Raw genomic sequence first — 13,852 nt, 5'->3', positions numbered from 1 at the left:
GTCGCAGTGACAGCCGCCATGTCTCAAATGAACCCCGGTGGTTCAGGAGGTGGTCGGTGGTCCTCAGCCCCAAAACCAAGAAGGCAGTTAGGGACACCGAAAAGAGGGCTCCTATAAGGATTTCATGAATGCGAAACCCACATCCTTTGATGGCACTGGAGGTGTCATTTCCCTCACCTGATGGTTCGAGAAAATCGAATCAATCTTTGAAATATGTGCTTGTTCGGAGTCTGATAAAGTGAAGTTTGCCGCTTGTACCTTCACCGATAAAGCTTTGACTTGGTGGAACGGCCGAGTCAAATCCTTAACCCTACCCGTAGCCAATGTCATGGATTGGGAGGCCGTGAAGGAACTTCTGCTTGCAGAGTACTGCCCTCGAGGCGAGATGCAGAAATTAGAACATGAATTATGGAATCTAAAGATGTAGGGTTCCGATATCGTCGCCTATACCTCTAGATTCGATGATTTGGCGCTACTCTGCCCGGGAATGGTTACCCCAAAGAGTAAGAAGATAGAAAGATTTATCTGGGGACTGACCCAGCCAACAAAAGGAAACGTCTTAGCTGTGAGGTCGGATACATAAGACAACGCCAAATGTCTAGCGCAAATCCTGATCAATCACGAAGATAACTCTGATGAGGAGACCACCACTCCTGAGCTGGTTAACAATAGTGGTGGAAGTAAAAAGAAATTTTGGAACAAACAGAAGGCCCAAGGATCACAAGGATCCTCTAAGAAACAAAAAACGGTAGCAGTCCACGCTGCTACTGCCCCTGTTGCTGTTTCTGTTGTCGGATCCATGGCTCAGACTCCTACCAGTGGATACACTGGTATCCTTCCTTGGTGCAGTAATTGCAGCTACCGTCACCGTACTCCCGGGCCATGTCGTGAAAGATTCTGTGATAACTATGGCAAGAAGGGCCACCTTGCTCGAACCTGCAGAAAACCAGCCAAATCAACAAATCAATCTTCCGGAGCGGGCGTCGGTCAGGCCTGTTATAATTGTGGTGAAGTTGGACACTTCAAGAGGAACTTCCCCAAGGTAGCAACAACTGGCAACACCGGAAGAGTTCTAGCAATAGGACGAGAGGAGAAAGCCGTTGATCCCACTGTCGCCGCAGGTATATTCCTCTTTGACAACTCTTATGCCTGCAATTCTTTTCGATTCTAGTGCTAAAAGAAAAACCCGTTAACTGTTCATTCATACATCAGCTTAATCTTAACCCTCCGTTAGAAAAGGTAACATTCACCGTCAAGACGGCAAACAGTGGGAAAGAGAACTTTATCGATACATTCATAGATTATACCTTTACTTCAAACGATCATTCTTCATCCATTGATCTTATGCTAGTTCCCATAAACAGTTTTGATGTTATCTGTGGCATGGATTGGTTGAGTCCCAAATCGTACCGATACTCTTGTATTGAAAAAGCCATCCGTCTTAACCTTCCTCCGACCCGAATCTCATAATCTTCGTGCATCGAAGCTTAAAAAGTTTTCCCATGTATTCCTTGTTCGTGTGATCATCGAGAAACGAGAAGTCTGCAACTCTTTCCCCGATGCCTTTTCCGAAGATTTCCTGAGAATTCTTTCCGAACGTGTAGTCAAGTCTCGCATCGATCTAATCCCTGGAATTACCTCGTAGCCAAAACCTCAGTAAGGATGATGTGTCCAAGACAACAACCAAGGTTTGATATGATCACTACAAGATAATAGTGGTGCCCTTCGGTCAAACCATTTTCCTGGTCATGTAGATAAGCAAAGCAGTCATACTCGTGGACCTTTCCAAAAACTAAGGTGATAAAGAATTAGTCAGCACCAGAGATACCCATAGAAACCCATCAATTCTTGGGTCTCGCCGGCTATTATCGCAGACCCACCTAGAAATTTCCTTTAGAACCATCAGACCCTTTGCTACTCTGCCACATGAAGATGTACCCTCTTGTTGGAAGTCTTACTCTGGAAAGACATAGTACGCCTTGGGAAGTGCGGAAAACTTAACTCGTGGTACATTAGACCCTTCGAGATCCTCGTTAGGAATTGATTCCGTAGCCCTCTCCGAGCTATCTTCAAAACTCAGCAGCAACCATCTGGTATTCCACATCCTTGTTCATAAGGAGTGCCGACCCGACGAAACCCTAGTAATCCCTTTGATGAGATCGAAATCAACAGAAGTCCAAACCTCCATGGAAGAATCAATTGAGATCATGGATTGAGAGGTTGAACGTACGAAACAAAGCCACATCCCGGTAGTGAGGGTTCGCTAGAATGTCAAGCGGAGACCCGATTCCACTTAGGAGCGTGAAGACCCGAAGTAGTAGATTCATTCTCATCTCTCTTTTCACTTCATGATATGTATCCAAATCTTTGAATTTCGAGACGAAATTTCCTCTAACGGGGGGATAATGTAACAACCCGAAGTTATCCATCGCCGAAACCCAATTCATCTATAAGACCCGTTTTTAGCAATTTGTTCCGGTTTCGTTTTGGGGCTAAGTTATTCAAAATTATATGATTATTATAATCTAATGAGTGTCCAAACCCCTTAGGAACTCATGAAATTGGCTCAAATTATTGATTTGAAAATTTTTAGAATCGTTCCCGCCGGATTACGACAACTTAATCGGGTGCGACCAAAAGCCCCGTCTAACGTCGGTATCGGGTAGAATTCCACCGTGTCCAAATCTTAGACCCTATTTAAAGATGATTAAGCTCCCATTTGAAGCTTTTGCTCTCTCTCAGTACTCTCTCTCTAACCTCTCTTGTCAAACCAAAGATCTAGGTCCAAAACATCAATTTAAGGCTTCAAATCTTCAAGGTAACTTCCCTAACTTGTTGTTCAACCTCATTAGCCTTCAAATCCGAGTTTAATCTATGAAAATGAACCTCAAACATGAGTTTACCGACCTGGAGCATTCTTGGGCCGTAAACACATAATAAGTGGGTTTTTGTGCCTTAAAACCCCTCCAAACCAATTTTGGGACTTAGATATGACTTTGTGGCTAACCAATTCGGACTTACAACACCCTAATCATCATTTTTGAGGAGTAAACATGATTTTACTGCTCAAGAACATGCTTGGGCCGTAAACTCATCCTCATGGAGAGTAAACTCAAAATCAAGTGTTTAAAAGCCATTTAAACACACCAATAGCCTTGGAATAAATTCTAGAATCAACCACAACCAGTTTGGAGGCCTTAAACATGATGAAATCTCCTCATTTGAGTGTTCACGGCCGTAAACTCCCCAATAATGAGTTCCTGGGCCGTGAACTCACTTACACAAGTCATATGATGCTTAAATCTCATTCAAGGGTTTGTAAAAATTGTTAGAATCGCATGTGATTAGTCTAAGGCCATTAAATCAACAATTTAAGGGGGGTATGGGAGCTTACGACCGTAAACTCCTTGTTTAGGGCCGTAAACTCCCCTTTGATGGTGTTTTTGGTGATTAATTCCTTCCATGCCTTAGATAAATTCGTACCAACCCTCCTTAAGTGTTATCATGCCATTTAGCACCATAAAACCCTCAACCATGAGTTCACAGCCATGAACTCATGTGGTTAAAGTGTTTAGGGCCGAAAACTACATAAGGAGTTTACTCTTGAAGAGTAAACACTTTATCCAAGTCCCACACGTCCGTAGATGTCACCCGGGTCCTTCCAAACACTTGTAATGGAGTGTTTTCGCAACTAGAAGTGTTTGTCCCTAACCAATAAATGATTCAAGTCCTAATTAAATACAAATGTGTATCTTTTCATAATCCATAGGAACCTCATGCGTTTGCAAACCCAGAAATGACGATTAGGATCCAAGCAGACACATTCCTCGTCCGGTGAGTTCATACCCCTACCATTTTTCAATGTTTTTCAATGTTTTCAGGGGGGGGGGGGGAATCCAAGCAAACTATAAATGTTTTCAAAACCTAAAACTGATGTAATTCAATAAATATCTGGCAAACTTATAAATATCTTTACCCCTTATGTATTATGCTGAGCATAAGGGATGTTTTATCAATTATAACTACATAGATTTCAGTAAACGAAACAATCAAACTAATCAAATTATTATGGGAATAATTTGGGATCTTCAGTACTCGTTTTATGAATTCGGATTTCAAGTAATATTAATATATAAACTATGTCTGATTCTGTTTATCTCTGTTTCATTTAGAATGTATTGCCAGATAATTTCATTATATATAACTGTATTCACTGTATTATGTTTCATAACGTTTAGTATGTTTGATATCGTCTGGGAACACCGTGAACAATTTAGTACTAACTTGTGATATTCGTCATTACCCTTTGGGTTATCAGTACATCCTCCCCGGAAGTGTAACCAGGGTCTCATGGAGGGAGAGCGTGGAATTTGTGAATAGATTTATTCGGGACTGACAATCCCACACCTTAACTGCTAGCTACAGTTAGGCGGGCACGCCTGGGGTGACAAATTATGGATATCGTCCGACGTCTGACGAACTTCAAGGAGGTCCCATTGTCGTATCAGCATGGTTACCCGGCTCACAATACGTATTAATATAAGTTTATTCACGGTTTTGATTTGATTTTATATCTATTTTCTATCTATAGTTCCTATATCTAGTACGGGATGATAGTCACATGGTTTTCAGTCTATAGATTTTGTATCTAGTGCAGGATGTTATTCCTATGGTTTTCAGTATATATACATATTACATATCTAGTGCAGGATGGTAGTCTCATGGTTAGAATCTATATATAGTACGGGATGGTAATCCCATGATTTTCAATCTATATCTAGTACGGGATGATAGTCCCATGGTTTTCAATCTATATCTATCTAAAATTTTTGTGTATATCAAACTATCTTATAATCTAGTTCGGGATAGTAATCCCATGATTTTCAATATATAGTTTTATGTATTAAACTCTACACTATGATATCCAACCAAACTTACACTTAGGAAAATATGGGATTTTCCTGGAATAACATAACAACTCGTAAACGAATTAAGAAATGAATGGATAACTAAACTGTTTTACATAAGAAAATATGGGATTTTCTTGGATAACAACCTTTTCAGAAAACTAAAGGAAAATTTTACATTTTTCAGAAAACAAACATCTTATGAACTCACCAGCTTTATGCTGATTTTCAAACTGCTTGTATTCTTAGGTCCACATTAGACAGGTACCCGATGATCCCTTTTGGCGAAGACGAGGTGCGTAGAAGACACGTCTTACTTTTGTTCATATATACTATGTATCACACTTGTACAACTTTACGTTTGAACAAATGTAAACTTTTATATGTAATGTAATGGTTGTTTACTTTGCTTACTATATGCATTGGATTTGATACTCAACGTGGAGTCCGCCTCGGAAATGTTTCCGCCTTTGGTTTTCGGGGTGTGACAAATGTTGTAATTGGGAAGCCATGATCTATATGTATATGTGTTTCTTAATATTTGTGTGGTTGTTTGTGTGTAAAACAAATGTCTTCCCAATTTTAGCAATTTCCTTTCAGTGTACAATGTTATAATTGGGAATCCATTATTTGCCAATGTAAAAATGAATTTAGAGGAATAGTATTCAAATCACACACCCAAATAATCTTCATTGTCAATAGAAATGTTTCAAATTTATGTTCAATTTAAATACAAATTTAGTTTAATTTTTTTTACTATAGCAGTTAAATTAAGCTCAGAAGGGCAATTCTATGACTCAGTAGTCAAATACTAAGTTTAGATGGTATTTTCATTAAGGTAAACTACATCATATTTCTTCATATATGAAACTCAGGATGCATACCCCTACAAGAAAGGCGGGCATTAGTGGTGGCGCCTTTAGCGGCGACAACACCCATTAGTGGTGCTAATGGTGGCTATCGCCACTAATGCAGTGTCGATCCGCATCAAATGAACCCTGTCCGTTTGATCAGAATTTAATCTAATGGTTGGAAATGAGTAAAAAAGGTGTTGACTTTTTCCTCGGGGGGTGTCGCCGCTAATACCCATTTGTCGCCGCTAAAGGCTAGCGCAAATACCCCCCCATGCGACTTCGGCTCTTTCCTGTGCGTCTGCCTCCTTTGCTCTTTTTCGAATATTATCGGCGACGACAACACCCCCGACATTTGATTTCTTCTGACGACGTTCGTTTGTGCCACAGCCCTCGTCTCTGGCAACAATTACCGTCGACCACCACTAGACCGGCGACAAACACATTGATTACCGGCGTCGGCGACAGAAGCTACAATTTAAGGCCCAAATCCTCCCCTATTTTCTTTTCCTCTTTTGTTTTAGTGTTTTATTTACCGATTTTAGGCGTTTAATTTAAGGATTTTGGAATTCTTGCCAGAAAATCTATTTCTGCCGGAATGGTTGTCGGAATTTTGGAACTCTTGCCGGAAAATTTGGAAATTACACCACCACAGGTTCCTTTTCATCTTTTTATCTTTCATTTTGTATATGGAATGTATTTATGTCTATGATGTATGTATGTGCTTTTCCATTAGTGTTTTTTTATGTGTGTGTTATTTGTATGTGTATTATTTATGTATGTGTATATGTATGACATTTGAAATTATATATGTAATTTGTATGTATGGAAAAAATGAAAAAAATTAGGTTGCTATAATGGAAAAAAGTATGATGCTATAATAAATATGTAATATTTGTATGAAGCATGTTTATGTATAATATGTGTATTTATGTATGTATGTGTGGAAAAAATGAAAAAAATGATGCTATAATGAATATGTAATATGTGTAGGATGTATGTTTAAGTGTATTTGTCTATATTGTAATGTGTATGATGTTTGATGTAATAATGAATATGCAATATGTGTAGGAAGCATGTTTAAATGTATTTATGTAGAAAGTACAATGCTATAATGGAAAAAATGAAAAAAAAAGTTTTTGTATTTGTATGCAACTTGTAAAGTGCAATGTTATAATTGAAAAAGAAAATGTGTACATGTATTTTATGCAACTTGGAAAGTACAATGCTATAATTGAAAAAAAAAAAGTTTGTGTATTATTATGCAACCTGGAAAGTACAATGCTATAATTGAAAAAATAAAAAAAAAATGTTTGTGTATTTGTATGCAACTTGGAAAGTACAATGCTGTAATTAAAAAAAAATTGTTTATTTTTATGCAACTTGGAAAGTACAATGCTATAATTAAAAAAAAATGTGTATTTTTATGCAACTTGGAAAGCACAATGCTATAACTGAAAAAAAAATGTGTATTTTTATGCAACTTGGAAAGTATAATGCTATAGTTGAAAAAAAATAAAAAAAAGTTTGTGTATTTGTGTGCAACTTGGAAAGTACAATGCTATAATTGAAAAAATAAATAAATAAATAAAGTTTGTGTGTTTGTATGCAACTTGGAAAGTACAATTCTATAATGGAAAAAAATGAAAAAATAAAAATAAAAATAGTTTTTACTTTACAAACTATTTTTTTTATTTTTTTCATTATAGCATTGTACTTTCCAAATTACATACAAATACACAAACTTTTATTTTTTCATTTTTTCCAGTATAGCATTGTACTTTCGAAATTACATACAAATACAATTTTTTCCATTATAGCATTGTACTTTCCAAAAATATTGTAAAGTACAATGATATAATAGGATAAAATATGATACTATAAATAAAAATATATATCCAAAAGTACAATGCTCAAATAGAAAAACAATATAATATTTAAAGTTGTAAAGTACAATGTCTAAATAGAATAAACAATATAATATTTAAAGTATAATGATATTGTAGAAATGATAAAAAAATTCTTCCAAATTCTATTCGTTTGCGTGTTTTCTGATTTAAAAAAATCAAATGTTATTTTTGTAATAGAAACTTTATTTGAAGTCTAACTTTTATTCATATTGTTTGTCTAACTTTTATTTATGTTGTTTGTCTATATTGTATATCTTATAATTTTGCAGGGTAACTAACTTTTATTCATGTAGTATTTCTATATTATACACCTTGTAATTTTACAGACTACATATTAGGTTTACTTGGGCGATACTCTTTGTTATGATGACCGATGTTATGGGCCTTGGACATGGAGGTGATGGAGTCGGAGATCCACCACCTCCAGTAGGCTTTGGTCGCGGTCAGCATGAACATGATGGTAAGTTTTATTATGATATATTTATTAGCTATTTTTATTAACTTATTATAAGTTATCGTGACTAATATTTTTAATTTTATTTTTTTCAGCTGAGCTTCTAAAAAAAGAAGGGGCTTATCAAAAAAACATTGAATTAGGAAAGTGGATACATGAAAAAACAAGGGAAAGCCCATGGATTTGGATTTCGACAGGGAGATCGCATATTCTCCTATCGGGAAGTCTGCTAATTGGTTTACACATGAAATTGGGATGTATATGTGACAAAGACAAATACAAACATAAAATGATCGTGCGGCTACAAGATTTAGAGTTTGCAACCACCTTATCATCCACTAACCAGTGGCAGTTTTAGACAAGTCCTGGTGTTGACTGACAATACCTGTTTTTTCTGTTTGCAATGAAAAAAAATTCGATTTTTTTTACTTATTTTTAATGTATCGGCAACACCTATTTCATCTCGACAACACCTACTATGTATTCGTGTGTCCGCCCCTGTCACTAACGCAAGTATTAAATCAAAATATTTTACATTTGTTTAAATTAACATTGTCATACATTGTAAAAAAAGTATTTGTATATATATGATTACAATTACTAATGATATTTTATTTTATCAATCGTAGTGTCCACGGATTATAACCTAGTGTGTGTGTGTGTGTGTGTGTGTGTATATATATATATATGTATATATATTGCTGCAAAAATGAGATTATATAATCTCATTACTGCAAAAATGTCGACAAAGAGATATGCACAACACCAACACACTACACTTTTTTTGGAAACGGCGAATAATATATAGATAAAAGTCAAACACAAATAGCAAGTGACTATTTGTGGGTAGTTAAAGGAGAGAATACAATGTTTTAACAAAATGGAAAGATACTCCAGTCTAGCCACCTGTAGTTCAAATCAGAAGATTTATGTTTGAACCAAACATACGTTTGAGATATCACCCCGTCCGCAATCCTAGTTGGCATCAGTTTCGACGCCTTAAAGTTGGAGTTGTTTTTGGCCAGCCACGTAAACCAAAGCATCCCATAGAGCACCACCTTGAATCTCTCCCTTTTCCTTCGACAATTCCCCCATATAGCTGTGAAATTGAGGAATTCAGTAACCGTATCAAAGTTGGTTGCTGGAATACCACACCATTTAAAGATCCAAGATCTCGCCTCGGTTGCTATTGGACATCTAACATATAGATGATCGCCTGTTTCCTGTTCGCCATTTCACAAAGGGCAATTTGTGTTTACCAAACTAATGCCCCAGAGTGCCAAGTTTGTTGCCACCGGCAGCCTACCCATTAATGTTCTCCAGAAAAATCATTTAACTTTCAAAGGAATTGCTTTCACCCAGTTGATTGGTATGCCAATGTAAGGGTTTGAGGAGGAGTCTATCTTTTTTCGCAGGATATTGACCGTGTAGTTTCCATCTGTATTTAAGTTAAAGCGGAGTCCGATTGGGGTAGGATTTGTATTAACACCTTGAATGATGGAACATGATTCCATAAAATCATCTAAAACCTCCCCATCTATAGTCGCCGATTTCCACCTCCACTTTAAACCTGTTTAATCAATTCTATCTAACATCCTACATAATTTTTTCGACTCCATAGCATATAATTTAGGGAACTGCTCCTATAAAGTTAGAGATCCATACAATCGATCCTTCCAAAACAAGATATTGACACTTGAACCAGGAATTAGAGTGAAGACTTCCTGATGATTGATGTCAAATTTAGGGAGAGATTTTATTGCCTTAGCAATATTACACCACTTAACCTAGTGAGGCTTTCGCAATATAAGTGACTCGCTTGTTTGACAAATTATGTATATTGTTGATGCACTTCCGCCATAGCCCCCCGATTGTAACATCCATAAAATTTCACATAAATTTTAAACTTTTTCAAACATCCAAAAACACAATTTATTACAAATCGTTTTCAAAATAGTTTATCATCAGAGTAATCCCAGAAATCGTAACACAAAATGTGAGCAGGTGCACGATCAAGCTTTCGTCTTCCCACGATCATCCGATGTACCTAAAACAAAATCCACAACTGTAAGCCCCAAGTTTAGTGAGTTCCCCAAAATACCAACGCCACATAACAAAACAATATCATAAACAAATAGTATGCATGTAGAGTCTTCAGTATGACTGGACCGCCTCACCGGGTCTTCAATTTATCTGGCCCACTCTTAGAACTTTCAGCATGTCACGACCGCCTCACCGGGCCTCCAGCCTGTCTGGACCATTCTCCGGGCCTTGATCTTTGGGATGATAGTGATAAAGGAGCAATTACATCCTCTTGCGAACCTTCCCATTGGTTCGAAATGGCCAACAAAGTTAATGATATCGTGTTTAATGAGGTCCCATTTCTTTTTTAACACCTTAAACATGTATCCATCCCGTCCAATAGATTTTTCTTCCGCACAACACCAGATCGCTTGTTTGATCTCCTCGGGTGAAATTAGGGCATCGAGTGTACGTTTTTTATGGGCTAAGTTTGTAATTTTGATAACACCCAGAGTACGTTGATATTTTATGGAAAGGTGATGATTTCCAAGTGAAACTAATAAATGAGAAACATTGTGGAATAAGGAAAATCTCCAGAAAAGTCCCAATATTTTACCCTAATTTACGAAAAAATCCCAAACTAGAATTTGTTTACAAAAAAGTCCAAATTACCGGTAAAAATGACAATTTGACCAATTTTCCCGGTTTACTGGTTTCATTATTTGTCTGGTTTTAATAATGTCCGATTATTTTACCATAATTTATGAATAAGTCCCAAATTATGGTAAAATAATGGGGCTTTAATGAAATTATGGTAAAATAAAGAAACTTTAGTGAAACCGGGTAAGTATTGAAACCGATAAACTGGAAGAAAATGATCAAATGGTCATTTTTTCCAGTAATTATGAATTTTTCATAAACAAATTTTAGTTTGAGATTTTTTTTATAAATTAAAGTGACATATTAGAACATTTTCGGAAATTTTCCTTTAAATTTGTGGTGTGGCAATTGTATATTCACAAACACACTACAAAATATTTGTGTACATTGCTTTAGGACTCACAAGCTTTATAATAATAGCTTATGACACTACAAAATATTTGTGTACATTGCTTTAGGACTCACAAGCTTTATAATAATAGCTTATGAGCCAATAACTAGCTTTTTGCAATTACAAAAAGCAGTATTGAGAAAATGCTAAATTCAAAATCTCACATAGTAACCAATTTATTATAAGAGTATGAAGGTGACATAACATCAAGAAATTTCATATTTAATAAAAAAATGAAACCTTTAAACATTTTTAAGAGAGGAGGGAGTCATTCTATCCCAATTCCCAACCATTCAACCCACTCAGTTTTTCTCTATTCTCTTTCTTTAATCTTTCTTACCCTACGACACATGAAAATCTTATATTTTCCAACCCATTTGTGACGTCATTACTTTTTATTAAAATAAATAAACATAATATTTTTTTAACAAAACTTTTGTTAATTTAAAACAAAAAATATCTAACTCTATATTAAAAATAACATTTAATTAAAACAAATATTATTTAATAAATTATAAAACAAACATAAATTATTAAAAATATTTTAAATGTATACATGCTTTATAATATTTGTTTTAAAAAAAATAAGATAGAAATAAATAAATATGTTTTAATAATATTTGTAAAGTAGAGGGACAAAAATGAATTTACACTTAAAGTAAAGTATAATCCATATAACCTTTTGAACTGTGATAACCTAACCCTAAATCTTTGTTTCGCCGCCTCCATATTCTTTCATTGTCACGCCGCCTCCATCAAGACCATCACAATCGGCTAAACTCTCCATAAAGCAAGCTTCGGATTTTTACATGCAGCTCCAATTACATGCATGCATTCGATAGTAGTTCACTGGTTCATCAAACCATTGCAAACAAATTTTACTTGAGTGAAGTTCAATTGAAAAAATGGTTCATCAATAAAGTCCTACTAAAGCTAATGATCATATGATTTTTACAAACACATAAATTGTCAAATGAAATGAAAATTTACCTTATAACAGAAACCCCAATTTCAAGCTCTTCCTTTGCTTCTTTAAGCGTTGTCTCGCTGTTTCTATATAATCTATGAGCTTCAGATTCATCACATGAAACCATGTATCCAGATAATATCTGGTTCTTAACGCTATTTGAAGCAATATCAATCCGTCTATAGCCACAACAATCATTCAATCTAAAAGTTTACAAAAAAAGATTGATCTAACAGAAACTCTGCTTTGGATTCAGTATTACATAACGTTAAATTAAGCTCCTTCAGCGTTATAACTTATAGCATAACGAATTCAATCGTTGAGTTGTGATTCAAATCAAATATCATAACCGATATACACATTGAATCTATTGTGCTTCATGAAACGAAATTGCGATTACCATCACTATCCTCCACAAAAGACGCCATTAGAACAGGTACACTAATAACGAAATGACATCGTGATTATCATCAGATGTTCGAAAATTAGAGTAGAACCTCAGTCCAATGATGTTTCCATCGTTTGGAGAGTACCTGTTCTAATGGCGCCTTTTGTGAAGGATAAACAAAAGATAATTTCAAGAAGCATGGAATCTGATAATACACTGAATCAATTTCTTCGACCCCGTGAATCGAATTAGTGAATTCTACAAACTCAATCCGATTTGGGGCAATTGTAGATCTGATTTGTAGATTGATTTGGTCTTTAACGGCAACAAAAGTTCTTTGCTTTCCCCTAAACTTTGAAAAACTAAATTTCAGCCCCTTAAGAATCTTTCAAAAACTAAACTAGATCTGAGTTGTACTTGTGAATTGTGATTCGTATTTTACAATTATTGACTTATTGTACATCTCAAGAAACTTTCATAAATATCCTTGTTACCTACCACGTCAATATTAATAACTAATTTATATTATTTTTAACATATATCTAAACTATTAAAATATAATAATTATTTAACAACAAATTAAAATTAGAAAGTTATTCTATTAACTTATATTTGTAAAAATTAGCTTGTATTATAAAACGAGAAAAATAAAATCTACACGGGCTGTAACATTTTTATATTTTATGATGAAATATAAACTTTTTAAAATTAACAATAAAACTGTATATTCTAAACATCACTGTAACCGTTGATATCCATGTAAATAGTTATATTTAATACTATAATATTATTTTTAAATGTAAAGTGTAATTCAAAATGCAGACAAAGATTGGTAGCTTTCATTGTTGACACAGATGTCAGAGCATCGATATGCATGCCCTAATACAAAATATTTAAAAGAAACTTATTAATAGTATAAAATAAGGATAAAGTTATTGTAATCTATCCTATCGGTATAGAATTTTTTATATATATTTTTAGTACATAATTATAGTTAAAAACTATTTATCAAGTTCTTCTGTCTTATAATTTATTTATTAAAAAATTATATTTTTATTGAAAAATGAATTAATTAAACACATGACTTTGTCTATGATAGCGGAGCTTGAATATTAAATTTGAGGGCTGAAAACATTATATATAAAAAAAATTAGAGAGTAGGGAGGGCCACAATCCAAATTTTACATTTTTAGGCCTAGTGTATATAATAATAATGAGTTATACACTACTTCTAACTAAAAAACCAGGGGCACACCTTGTTAATGAGTTATACACTACAACCCCTCCTGACCCTTACTATCC

General features: G+C 34.9%; 1 long non-coding RNA gene across 1 annotated transcript; it reads right to left on the bottom strand.

Moving 5' to 3' along the window:
* Positions 1-11,791: 11,791 nt before the first annotated feature.
* Positions 11,792-12,972, bottom strand: LOC111880825 (uncharacterized). The gene is made up of 2 exons (XR_002846574.2): positions 12,186-12,972; positions 11,792-12,044 (listed from the first exon to the last, which is right to left on the bottom strand). It is a non-coding gene; the product is annotated as an uncharacterized LOC111880825 (long non-coding RNA).
* Positions 12,973-13,852: the final 880 nt, after the last annotated feature.

The sequence above is a fragment of the Lactuca sativa genome, chromosome 7 (genome assembly GCF_002870075.4).
Source record: "Lactuca sativa cultivar Salinas chromosome 7, Lsat_Salinas_v11, whole genome shotgun sequence".
Classification (NCBI taxonomy): domain Eukaryota; kingdom Viridiplantae; phylum Streptophyta; class Magnoliopsida; order Asterales; family Asteraceae; genus Lactuca; species Lactuca sativa.
Note: the sequence above shows the minus strand (reverse complement) of the source record. Positions and strands in the feature narration are given on the sequence as shown.